General features: G+C 36.2%; 1 long non-coding RNA gene across 2 annotated transcripts in view; it reads right to left on the bottom strand.

Annotated features, from left to right (window-relative positions):
* LOC111773094 (uncharacterized) overlaps window positions 1–11,975 on the bottom strand; it is a 38,160-nt gene extending 26,185 nt beyond the window's left edge. For both annotated transcript variants that reach the window (XR_002807292.2, XR_002807291.2), the window contains exon 1: window positions 11,812–11,975. This is a non-coding gene — a long non-coding RNA (uncharacterized lncRNA). The remainder of the gene's footprint in view (window positions 1–11,811) is intronic.
* Between the last annotated feature and the right edge of the window lie 642 nt (window positions 11,976–12,617).

Here is a 12,617-nt window from a genome sequence, read left to right as displayed (position 1 = left end):
TTAGCCTTCTATTCCTGCTCATGGAGAGCCTCAAGATCTAATGGTGAGCAATTAGGGTGTTCTCAGCCTTTCCTTAAGGTGTGCACAGCTCTGTACATGTGCTTGGCGTCCTAGATTCTCAGGAATATATCAGAGCTTTAGAGAGTCACTTATGGAAATATCATCCCCCAGATTTTCCTTTTAAGATTTTTGGTCAGCCTCTTAGTAGCTAGTATCCCAGCTCAGGCTGCTTTAAAGTTAAGTAATTACCAGTGATTACTTTCAAGAAATGCTCTGGGAATATGACTGTTCACACAGAGCAAGCTCCGAGTCGGATCAAATAAGGTCAACCTTGAGAATGGAGGTTTTCAGGGAGCTTCCAAATTGTTCTTGGAATAGGGCTTTTGAGGATCTTCAAACCCATCTGTCTTTTCCAGTGGCTACCAGGTTGCTAATTTTTACAGCCACCATAATTGAAGCTGCTGGTTTTCAAGAGTGCTGTGGACCTGGGGAGGGGAGAATGTGATAGGGAAAATTAAAATGACACAGAGCTCTCTGTTCTTATCGAAATTCAGCTGTTTTTCTTGATAATTGCTCCTTGGATTGTTGCAAGCCTTTGGTTAAATTTGCATGGTTCTGAAAAGTTGATTTGGATAATTTTTGCCAGTGGAGGAGCAGATTTTTCAGACATTCTTTTCCCATCATTCCCAATGTGCTTCTCTTAATTTACTTCTAATATAAATTATTCTGTTCCAAATTTAAATTGATTTAAGCTGTTTAAACTGTGATATTTAGAATATGCTAGAAATTGCATAATTTATAACTACTTAAGCTTATGAAAATTATGAAAAGTTTTAGATGAAAGCTTAAAAATTGCCAAGTGGTACATAGTTTTTTACAGTTCTTCTTGGGGTAAATCAGCAAAACATATTTGAAGACTATGTTGATAGGAAATGAGTTTGAAGGACCCATTTGAAAAGGAATGAGAATATCGTAAGTAGTCATTATCCAGACTGGAACAGCAAAACACAAAGTTCTTTTAACTTCTCTGTTTAAAACTGTATCTGTGTTGAAGGGTATATATATATATATATATATATAAAACATATACATAATGTGATATATATATTTTTATATATATATATATAAGGTATGAATCAGGATAGAAAAAATTTGAAGCAAAGAAGAGAATGAGGAGGGAAGCACTGTGATTGGAGATTGAAGCTTGTGGACAGGGGCAAGTGGGAAATCCTTATGGCAGGGGGTCAAGTATCTTTTAAGAAAAGGGATTTTTAAAAGTCACACTTTAGTTTCTTGTATGTGAATACCCAAGCTCTTAAGTCCTTACCAAAAACATTTGAAAAACAAACAAAACAAATATGGAAAAGTGAGAGCCAACATATAGAAACTTCTAGTATTCCCCGGAAGGTGGCTTCAACCCTGTGTCCCTGGTGCGGCACTCTCTACGAGTCTAACCGTACAACTGGGTCCCCACACAAGATGGACAGTTTGTACCCTCTCTTGGAAGGATGCGATGCTTCTACAGTAGTGTATTTGGAATCCCATCACTAGAGCCCTCCAATTCATTGAAGGTTCCAAAGAATGCAACTTGAAATCTAAAAACAATTATGATGAATTTGAGGAACTTCAGTATTAATTTAGCATTGAGTCCCGTGAGCTGGATGCTGCTTACTCAAAATGGTTTGGCAGAGAGTGTATGTACTATGATCCTTGTGGTTGGAATCTTCTTCTCAACAAAGCAGCACACATGGATGAAAGAAATGCTTTGATGGACTTTTGGAGAAGGATTCAGTTTCATCTTTGTCTATGACTACATGCCCAGAATCATATAAACAAAGACTTCACAATTTAGCTAATGTTCCACGATTGAAATTAAGTGCCTTGGTTCTCCTCATTGACTCTCAGAAGTGGACTGAATCCAGGAAGCACTGTGCCTTTGCATTGCCAAAACAGAGTTTCAGTGTGTCCAGCCAAATGCTCCCAGAACACCAGCAGAGCCGCAGAGAATTGGAAAACACCTTGAGAATAGTGAGATCCCTTAATGATTCCTCCCTGAAGTCCTTAGCTGTGGAAAATCCATTTTCTGATCTTTACTGTCAAAAGAGTAATGGGTAATGTACCTATACCTATATTTGGTGGAATGAAAATTTTCTCCCTTTAGATATAAAACAACTAAGTTTTAACACATGTAATTTTTTGCAGCTATGGCATTTCTTAAAAATTTTTCACCATAATGTGCCAGATAAATTTAATTCCCAATGAGTGATTTATAGCACACAAACACTTCACTATACCTGAGAGTCAAATTAAATTGACTAGCCACACACTGCTAGCTTTAAACCAAAGATTATAAAATATCTTGCTTCCCAGCAAGGTAAATAATTTCAGCTTTAATCATTGTGTGTTGTCCCCTTCAAGCCTTTGAAATATTGTATCTCTCCACACAATCTACATTAGGACACAAACTCACTCACCCTCACGCTCATGGAAGTTAATATTTTACTCATCTTGTTCCTTTAGTCTAAATACCCTTCCTCTAAATTTTAAATCTCATCTCTTAAATCTGGGCTCTAGTGCTCATTCCTCCATACACTCCATAAGTCAATTGGAGGCAATCTACCCCCACTAATGCAAAGCTTTTTTTTTTTCTTTTTTTTCTGAGGAAGATTCACCCCGAGCTAACATCTGTAGCCAGTTTTCCTCTTTTTTTTTTTTTTTTTTTGCTTTAGGAAGATGAGCCCTGAACAAACATCTGTGCGATTCATCCTCTGTGTTGTATGTGGGTCGCTGCCACAGCATGGCTGATGAGAAGCACAGGTTCGTGACTGGGCCGTGAACCCATGAACCTGGGCCGCCAAAGCAGAGCATGCCAAACCCAATCACTACACCACAGGGCTGGCCTCAGTGCAAAGCTTTTTGAAAGCAGAGATTGTTTCTCATCTATCTGCATTTCTCAGCAATTAGTTCCTAAATTTGGTGATTTGCCAACAGAAAAACGCCCAAAATCTAGACTTCCATGGAAAATGAGTGGGGGGAAAGTTCCAATTACTCTCCATTTTTATATTTTGTATTAGAACTTTATGGAGAAAACTAAGAAAATCAAAAAGGTGAAAAACACTGGACTGAGGCCTGTGTAGTACTGAGCTCAGATTTCATACAGAGGCTTTAACTGCGTAAATTTGCTATACTCTTGGAGTAGCAAAGACTTTAACAATGTGCACATAGGTTTTGACTAATTGGAGTAAATTGACAGGTTACTTTAATTGAAGAAGTTAGTATATCGTTTTGAGTTAAACTCTTATTTGGTGTCTAGAAAGCCAATAACAAAGGGAATTGACTGAACTTTTCAACTTTTCACTGTTTATTTAGACGTTGTATAGACATAGCCAAAAGGAAATCTCTCCAAAAATACCTCAAAGAAATTTTTTCTTCAACTGCATAAGATCATGAGAAAATAAAATCCCTCTGTTCTCAAATGACGCTTTCAAGTTATAGGAGTATAGTTCGGGAAATCAGTTCAGCCATGGATTATCAAAACAACAGAAATATAAACCAGATAGCAATTTATGATATTTGCTGAAATAAATTGACTCTGATTCAAACTGTCAGCTGGGTTCTTTGACACTGAAAATAAAGTACCAAACGTACTAATGTAGAAAACTTTAGCAATGAAAAACATGACCTTCCCTTTTATAATATTATCTTACTATGAATTGAACTGATTGATAAATGAAGTTCAAATTGGCTCTTTTTGCATGAATTCAATCCTGAGTCAAAAGTGCTTTCAAAGTTTTCACACACCTTTTCTGCCGGCACATTCATTTTATCCTTTTAGAAACCATTTTGCAGTCATTCCTAGTTGACTCTGCTGAGCTCCATAACGCTGGAATTCTCTCGCTCTGTTCCCTTTGAAGAGAGTGGTTCATCTGACTTGATCTGGATCTTGGGTGAGATGAGTGCATTTTGTTTGTTTGTTGTTTACCCTAAAAGTTCTCATTCGTATGGCTAGTTTAGTGCCAAAATTAAAATCTTAAATGGACTGGAGGCGGTTCAGGTGCAGTAAGTTAAAAGAATATGCAAGGTAGAGCCATGTGCCAGGATAGGCTTGTGTACCTCAATGACTGGCATCAAAAAGGGCCCATCCCCTTGAACGCTGCCCTTCTGTGTCAGCCTAAGCTGTGTTGAGACACTTTCAGCTGAAGGGTTCTGCCCAAGGTGGTGACCTGCAGTCCCCAAGGTTCGAAGTTGTCTTATGGATAGGAAACCATTTCCTGTTTCCTGTATCCCCCATCTCCCCGCCCATATATCAGCATTTAGTTTGAAAGAATGAAGCAGAGACCTTACAAATGCCTAAAGACCAGAAATTCTGTCAAGGGGAAAAAGAAGTAGAAAAGAGAAGAAAGAGAAGAAATCCCCAAATCCCTGCACATGCAGAAGCTTTCTTATTTTTTTCCACTTCTAAAGAAGATGAGTCAAATAAGAGCCCATTCAAAACCACATGAGTAAAAATGAAGTTGTGTGTTTTTTACATCCTTCAGAACAGGCTAGGGGATGAAAATGAGGGCGAGTTCCCTATAGTCAAACATGCCCAGAAGTAGCAAACTTTGACTTAGCCACGAGCCAAATAAGCTGCTCCTGAATAATCAGGTCTTGGTTTAAATCCGTAGAGATGTCCTTTTCATGTGTGAGGTGGACTTTTGATTTCATCTCTGGGACAAAGTTTGAAGTTATTTTGTGACTCTGGCATAGAAAATGAAGGAAACCCTTGTAATGGACGGCTTATGTAGGCTTATTATGAGTGTGTGTTTAACTCCCTCATGTGAATTATATTTTGAATCATTACTACTCGAGAGTCACAGGGTTTCATCTGCTTAAGCTCAAGACACCTGTGTGGGAAAGCGTTCTAAAGTCAACTCTCCAGGCAAATATCACTTTAATACTTGAGAACCTAAATACAAATTTTATACAGGAAATTAGAGCTTTCTAGCCTTCTTTCTCTTGATTCTATCACATTGAATTAACAGACATAGTAACAGACCTATATTTATATCAAACGAATATTTTTTTTTAATTCATAGCAGAGGACAAGAGCCAGAATTCAGCTCTTTTGTTTTTTTGCAATGGAAAGAAAGATCCATGAGACAGAGGAATAAGATCAAGTCTTATTCCATGACATAAAATGGATCAGAGGTAGCAAAAACATAGATGTTCAGTGAACACTGAAAGCATGAATGACACCAGGATGCTGATTACAGTGCATCCCTTTCCTTTTCCCTGGACTTACCGTATTGGACTGATAAACTTACATGAATACTTTTCCCAAGTCTTCCCTCAAGTGGATAGTTTGCCACAGATAATTCCATCCAAAATACCCACTATTACAAATGGATTCCAAGCATTTAAACTTTCCACTGACTCCTGAACCTGAAACATTTTCAGTCCTACTTTTGGCAGAGTGATAAATCTTTCTAAGGGTGTTCTAAAGGAAACCAGGGAACTTTAGAATTAGCTTTAATCCCCTTGTGCTCTGCAATAAGGTTCTTACAGGGAAATACCCACATAGCAGGTCGATGTAGAATGAAAATTTAAAAAATACCAAATCCCATGCATGTTCATAGTGGAAACCTGAGTGAACAAAGCAGGACTACATTCTTGTCTAGCCCAAACAAGTTCCTATAATGAAATATCATAAGCTATGGGAAAAAGAGACTTTGTTATGGAAGGAGAATGGCTTTGGAAGATGATTGTTCTGTAGAATTTTATCTCCAATAATATTTGTGGCTTTGGAAGATGATTGTTCTGTAGAATTTTATCTCCAATAATATTTGTGTACATTTGGCCATGTGAGTATATGAATTTGTATATTCTTAAGAGTGGAGATTGTCTAATTTTGGGCAAAAATAAATGTAGCAGTAATATTAATAAGAGGATTTTATTTATTATGCAAAGTATATTTTGCAAAATACACAGCTAACTGCTAAGGTCATTGGTAGAACTAATAAATTCCAATCCAAAATGTGCACGGGGGTCTTTTGCAGGAATGTGCCATGGTCTTAATTTAAGAGCCTGACCTCAGCAATGGAAGTAATAATGCTTACTCCACTGCAGGGGTATAGCAAAGCCTAACCACAGAGGCAGTCATCATGCCTTTTAAAAGGATAAAAGAACAGATCAACATTAATTTTGTCTTTTTAGTGGCAGGGATTTTGCTTCTGATAAAAACTCCCAGTTATCAGAAGAGAATCCTTTAATTAATAATCCATTGCTAAAACAAATATATATATGTATAAGTATATATGTGTGTGTGTGTATGTAAAGCATTGTAATAGTGGAATACATTTTTAAGTGGTCTCATCTTTCCCCTTTCTTAGTTCCTTTGTGTCGGAAAGTAGGCGTATCCCACAAAGTGTGTCACTATTAGTTCTAGAAGTAATAACACGGTCCTTAGTCACTACAGTAAGACCTCTGTGGTAACAGTGTTGATCTTCAGCACTGCCCAATGCAAGAATGCCACCCTCTGTCTAGGAACATACCTTTTATCCAAGTATACATAAGATCAAACCAAACAATAACCAACAAAAGATCAATATCATAGTGACCCAAGCTAAATTTCTATGGCAGATTCATTTTTTCTACCTTTAAAAGTACAATTATTCTTTTTGGTTAAAATTATGCAGCCCTTAAGTAACTCTGAGTAAATGACTTATGTGCCATTAAGAGGTTTCTTGAAAGTTTTCATTAGCTGTGGAATAAAATAGCTTTAAGCTTTAGAATGTTCTACTCAGTTGGAGACTCTCATGTCTTTGTGATATTCTGGTGACAATTTTTATTCTAAGTGTCAAAAACAACTCTGCTATCTGGAACAAGTCGTATAGTATTCTCTCCTTTTAATATTCTAATCGTGAGGTGTGAAGTGAAATGGTTGCACAGTGTAATGGTGGTAAAGAAGTGGAGTGTCAATGAGACGGGGAAGGTGACAGACTCGGAATAGGTCCCCGAGGTGCTCTCCAAGTGCACTGGATAAAGATTCCCCTGGGAAAATTTTCTCATTAGTTCTCAGACACAGTTCAGTAATTCAATAGCACCAGGTTACCATTAGTCACAAGACCAAAATATGTTACTTTCCATGCTTTAGTTCCTTTATTTGTATATGTCATTTTCAGACTGAAAATTATGAGCCCTGCTCTCATGGAAAGCCAGTTAGTAAGTTGTTTACATACTGAAGTACGATACATGACAAGCAGGTTCTGAGGAGTTTTTTATTTTTGAGGTAGGAAGTACCTTCAAAGGAAAGTAGATATTTTAAATGATTCTAATGATACTTCCCTAAACAACTGTCAATTCCTTTATACCAGAATTACTAAACATGTGCACACACACACGCACGCACGCACACACACATGCATGCACAGACATTTTCTAAGAAAATCAGGGAAGCATTCAGACATAGTTGTTAAAGAAGAGATCACATTTTCAAAAAGCTCTCCCATCCTTATTTATGCTACTTATAAAGTAAACTTTTGTCACTGCTTGGAGGGAGTCTGTTTTTAAAACCAATTACCCTCTAGTGACTATTTTCTCTGTTTCAGAAATTATAACGTTCTTCTTTCTAAAATCAGAAAATATTGAATGATGTACTACGCTAAAATATTCACATTTTGTACTACAACAGAGAGGAAATCCTTAAAGACCCTGGCTATTAGTTAATTTTCTATGTAATTCCTGAGTAAAGTTATTACAGTGCATAGATTATAATTCTACGTTTTATTTTTCGCTGTCATAAGCGATATGACCCTTTTTCTGCGCTATGCCAGCTAACTGCACTCCCACTCAACAAGGAAGGCCTAATGGGCTAGGGGGTTGTCTGCCTCATTACTCACTGGGTCAGAAAGAAAGGAGTATCCACTCCCATTGGTCATTTAAAGCCTCTTGGTTATGTTAGGGAAGCAATAATGAAAGGTGTGAAAATGAAAATTAGATGCTACGCTAACAGATTGCTGTAGATTTTTGTATTTCATAAGACAATTCATAGTATTTTACTTTGCAGGTTTTGCAATGATGGTCATTCTTATGTTTAAAAGATAACTAGTGTATGTTGTTGCAAAAACATACTCCATTTACTTTGTAATATATTCCAGTGAAAATATAATTTAAATGAATCCACCTAAATGTCATGACAGAGTGGAAGAGGAAGTTAATCTTTGGTAATGCTAACTATATGTTTCTTACAAAAATAAAATGTGATGAGTAAACTACAAGAGGAAGTTATCTATTTATTAGAAATGAAGATGAGACATAGGAAGACTAGACTTTTCCAAATGAATTGGTTAAAAACACTTCCTGATAGAAACGCACTCTTATTAAAACATTAATGATCAGGATTCCAAGCAAATCATCAAACGCTTCTGATTGTGTGCTACCCATTGAGTTGTTGTTGAATTAGGAATTGTAAATATTTATAAGTGATTCATATTAAAGAAGTTGTCAGCTGCAGCTACTGTCCTTCACCTTCTGTCATCCCAACCATCAAGGGGGCTCACTCAATCACTTTCTTCTCAGACTACCTTTCTTCCCCAGAATACGCAATTCCCCAAACACAACAAAATATAAATGAATAGAAAGTGCTAATGACGCATGATTGCCAAGAGGTATTAAGTTTTTAAAGGTCCTTTGCTGACTAAATTTTAAATGAGCAAAATCATGAAATTTATTTCCCAAGGCAATGATCTTTATATTTTTAATAGATGTCCACTGAAAGGAAATATATATTGTCTTCTGGTCTGTCTACTTTCTTATGGTAGGAGTCGTATCAGCTTTTAAAGTCCCAAGAATATGTAGTTTACTCCATGTTTACTTATTAGATTCTATACTCATAAAAGCTAGACTAATGAAAAAACTACATTCTAATTAAAAGGAAAAATGGCTTGAAATTATAAGATTTGGAAACCGTTCTGTGTTATTTCAAAGTTTGAAGGTATATTTTAAATCTTTAGAATCAGATCGATGTTGTTTTCAACAATTAAATCAAAATCTTTAGGATTAGCAAATAATTTAGAACAGTGCCAAATCTTATGATTTTCTACTGTTAGCCCATAAAATTGCCTTGGAAATGCCACTGTGATGACAAAAACTGTCGTTTCTAATGACTGGCACAATCTAAGCTTACAATTTCTTTACGATTTTTGACTCGGATTGGCTATAGCATATTTCTGCTGACATTGTATTTGTGGTATGTTTTCATATCTGAGAAGAATCTTTTCAAAGTAAGAGAGGTGGATGGTCCCTGAAATCATAGCTTATAGGTTCAGATTTTTAGAAGCAAGTGTAAAAAGTTTTCATTGTTTGTTAATTTAATCTTTGTTTTAGAAAAATAAAGCTTTTGCTTAAATTGTATGTTGTGAAGAATTGCTTACATGTATATATAACAGTATACACAAAAGTCAAAATCAATAATGGAAACTTAAGCAAAATATGTAAGGAGTATTTTTTGATCAAATAATCAGATCTTACTGAAAGGAGGCCCTTTAATAAGAATTCAGTGACTTTCTCAGATTCTGATATAAGTAAGCTAGTGGCAATGTGTTAACCTTTCTGTAAGTATCTGTCTTGTCCTTTTTAAAAAATTTCTATATGAAATAGCTTTTAAGAATCTTTTAGCAATTTCCTGTGGTGTTCTTTATTATCACTGTAGCACTGTGACTTACACACGCTCCCAGTGACACTCACGAGCAAGCAGATTCTGTACACACGTAAACACACGAGAACGTCAGGGCCCACTCAGCAGCTGTGCTCTTGTGTGGGAATCATATCACTTTTTCTGGAACACTGAAGGCATGACTTTCAAGTAGTTTTAAATTTCAAATCAGCTTAGTTCATATTTAATCCAGACATGTTGGTTTAACACCAAGCCACACCAGCCCTTTTAAAGTTCAGTGGCTGTGATATAAAATTCTTCACTGTGTTGCACCAATAAATTGAGAATTGCAGCATAATTCTCCACTATCACCGGAACCGTTGTGAAATAGAAATAAAGGCTTTGATATAGGTCCTCACTCAGGTGCACACTCTTTCACAGTTACGTACAAAGTGTGTGTTCACAAAAATTAATGAAAACCCACATGGATGGTGCATGGTTTATGGAAGTAAGTGGTAAAAAAAAATCAACTCCTCCATTTTTTTTCCTGTTGGTCACTTTACATGCCAATAGATTAAAAGACTCTGAATTCCTTTTCTCTGAGGACCACCTTTATAACTGAGTTTAGTTTTTTTATTTTTTTAAACTAAGCAGCCAAAAGAAAGAGGCACTTGACACCTCCAGCAAGTATCTCAGTTCTTTTCATATTGTCAATAGCTCCACTGATAGCACTGTTCTTTTGACAGCTAAAAGCAGATGTGGGGGTTAAGTATGGGAGCAATTCAAATGTCCATAGTAAACTGCAGGGGGGCAGAGAGAGCTCAGAGAGCAGCAGCTTTAAAGTAATTGACTAATACAGTAAGGATATTAAAGTCATTTAGTGCCAAAAGGGAACACACTGATCCCTGACCCTCAGCCACTTTGGAGTAATCTAGTATTCAATCCAGCGTGTAATGACTGCCAGGCCTGTCAATCCTCCAGGCTCTCCAGTCAAATGCCTGTGGCTACTATTGGCTTATGGTAAAAGGACAGAAATGCAAGGAAATGCCTCTCAATCAGCCTATGATGTGATAATGTTATTGCTCCAATGTATTCTATATTGTCCCTGCATAGTTTAATCTGTTGAGACCCATGTCAAAAATTGCCCTTGTTCCCCAGAGGTCTTTACTCAACCTTTTAGTAATACAAGTGGATTTGAAAGGAAAGGGAGTATCTTATTTGATGAATTGTTTCCAGCTAATATATATATATAAAAAATAAGAGGTCAACTGTGGCTTAAAGGCTATCCTTGCAAGATATAAATTAGAAGTGTGTTGGTAATCTGATTTGCAAACCCTTGTTCTTTTACTCCAATGGGCAAAATATTTTACAATACAAAATATTGACACAGAAACTTATTTACATGGTGGCTGATTCATATTCAGTAAGCATGCCAAAAGGAGTTTTAACAGGGGAAGATGTCAGAAAAAAAGATTCACTTGTTTCTGTCACTTTGAGCCAGTAAGAGTTGGCCAACTTCTGGGAAGCTTGCATTTTAAATGAGGTGTTTTGCATTTGGAAAATATAATTATTGCTACAGGCTGCAAATGAAAAAAACCTAAGAGAGAGTACAGGAAATTGCCATTTTTTGTTATTTTGATTTTGCTAATTAAGGCACTAAAAATTGCCCCATATAGAGTCCCTATAGTTGCAAAATCAAAATGAGATAATAATTATTCAAATCTTATTTTATTATCTTACAAAGAGTCTTTGTATTTCTCAGTCATTCCTCCGTTTACTTTTCCAAACCTACTATATGGAATCTTTGGAAAGAGAAAGCTCCGATGATGATAATACACTATTATTTTCAGAGAACATTCAAGTTACATAGGGGAGAAATTTTGCCTATTTTCTGTTCTGTAGGGATCTGCCCAGCTCTCTACAGGGAAGGTGCTATACAAAATGAGAAACAAAAGTGAACATCTATTTGCTTGTAAGTTTGAAATAACATAGATGTCAAAAACAAATGACTTTCCCCCTCCATCACGTCCTCTTGTCCTTCAGCATTCTAAAATAATTAAGCAATGCATGATTTATTCTAAAACCATTCTGCACATGTTACCTACTTTTCCCACTTGAGATATTCTGAATTTGTGTAACATTTTTGGTAGAATATAAGAGACAGAGGAAAGTCTTACTTTTGTGTTCAGTGAATTCCCAGACCTCGGGGGCAGAGTGAATGTAGGAGGATTCCCATCAGGATATCTTGGGCAATTTTTCATTAGTATCCATGACAAGCTGTTTCACCACAGGCTATTGTTTTCACAGGAAGTTCAAATACAGTAGGATGGGATATAGTGTGCTATTAACACATAATGGTATGATTATTACCTATCTTATATATATGTGACCTTTGTCACCTAGAACATTGGTACTCTTCATTATGATGTACCATTCTGGAATAAGAAGAATGGTTGGATAGCTTTAGAGTTCTTTCTCTAGTTGTCTAATTATCTGTTTAAAGTTTTCAAAGCTTTCCTAAGAGGTGAAATAGAAGGGAAAACCAAATAGGTCAAAGAATCATAGGGCTTCAAAGGACATGGACGTTAATTTGTCTACACCTTCTATGTCCTGGCATCAAAGAGCTAAGCTATTTCAGATGAGGATATATTTTATACAGAATTCCAAAATTCAGCATCATGTATATCTGCAAAAAGCATTATGACTCTAAAGTAATAACTTGATTCTGCAAGCAAAACAAAAAATCGGTCTTTATAGCTACACGTTGTATTATAGCCTTCTTCAATGAGTTGAAACTTTTTTCTTCTATCTCCTTACGAAAATCAGAGAGTCACTTCTTAGTCTTTGTATAATAACCTCATGTTCTTAATGACAGTTGTTAAACATACATTTAGTCTTCTCTAGATGAATGTGAGTAAAGAATCATTCGATTTGGGTTGAGTAGGTTCTTCTTTAGCTTCAGCAGAATTAAGCACATATATCT

Source organism: Equus caballus, chromosome 4, assembly GCF_041296265.1.
Source record: "Equus caballus isolate H_3958 breed thoroughbred chromosome 4, TB-T2T, whole genome shotgun sequence".
Lineage (NCBI taxonomy): Eukaryota > Metazoa > Chordata > Mammalia > Perissodactyla > Equidae > Equus > Equus caballus.
Note: the sequence above shows the minus strand (reverse complement) of the source record. Positions and strands in the feature narration are given on the sequence as shown.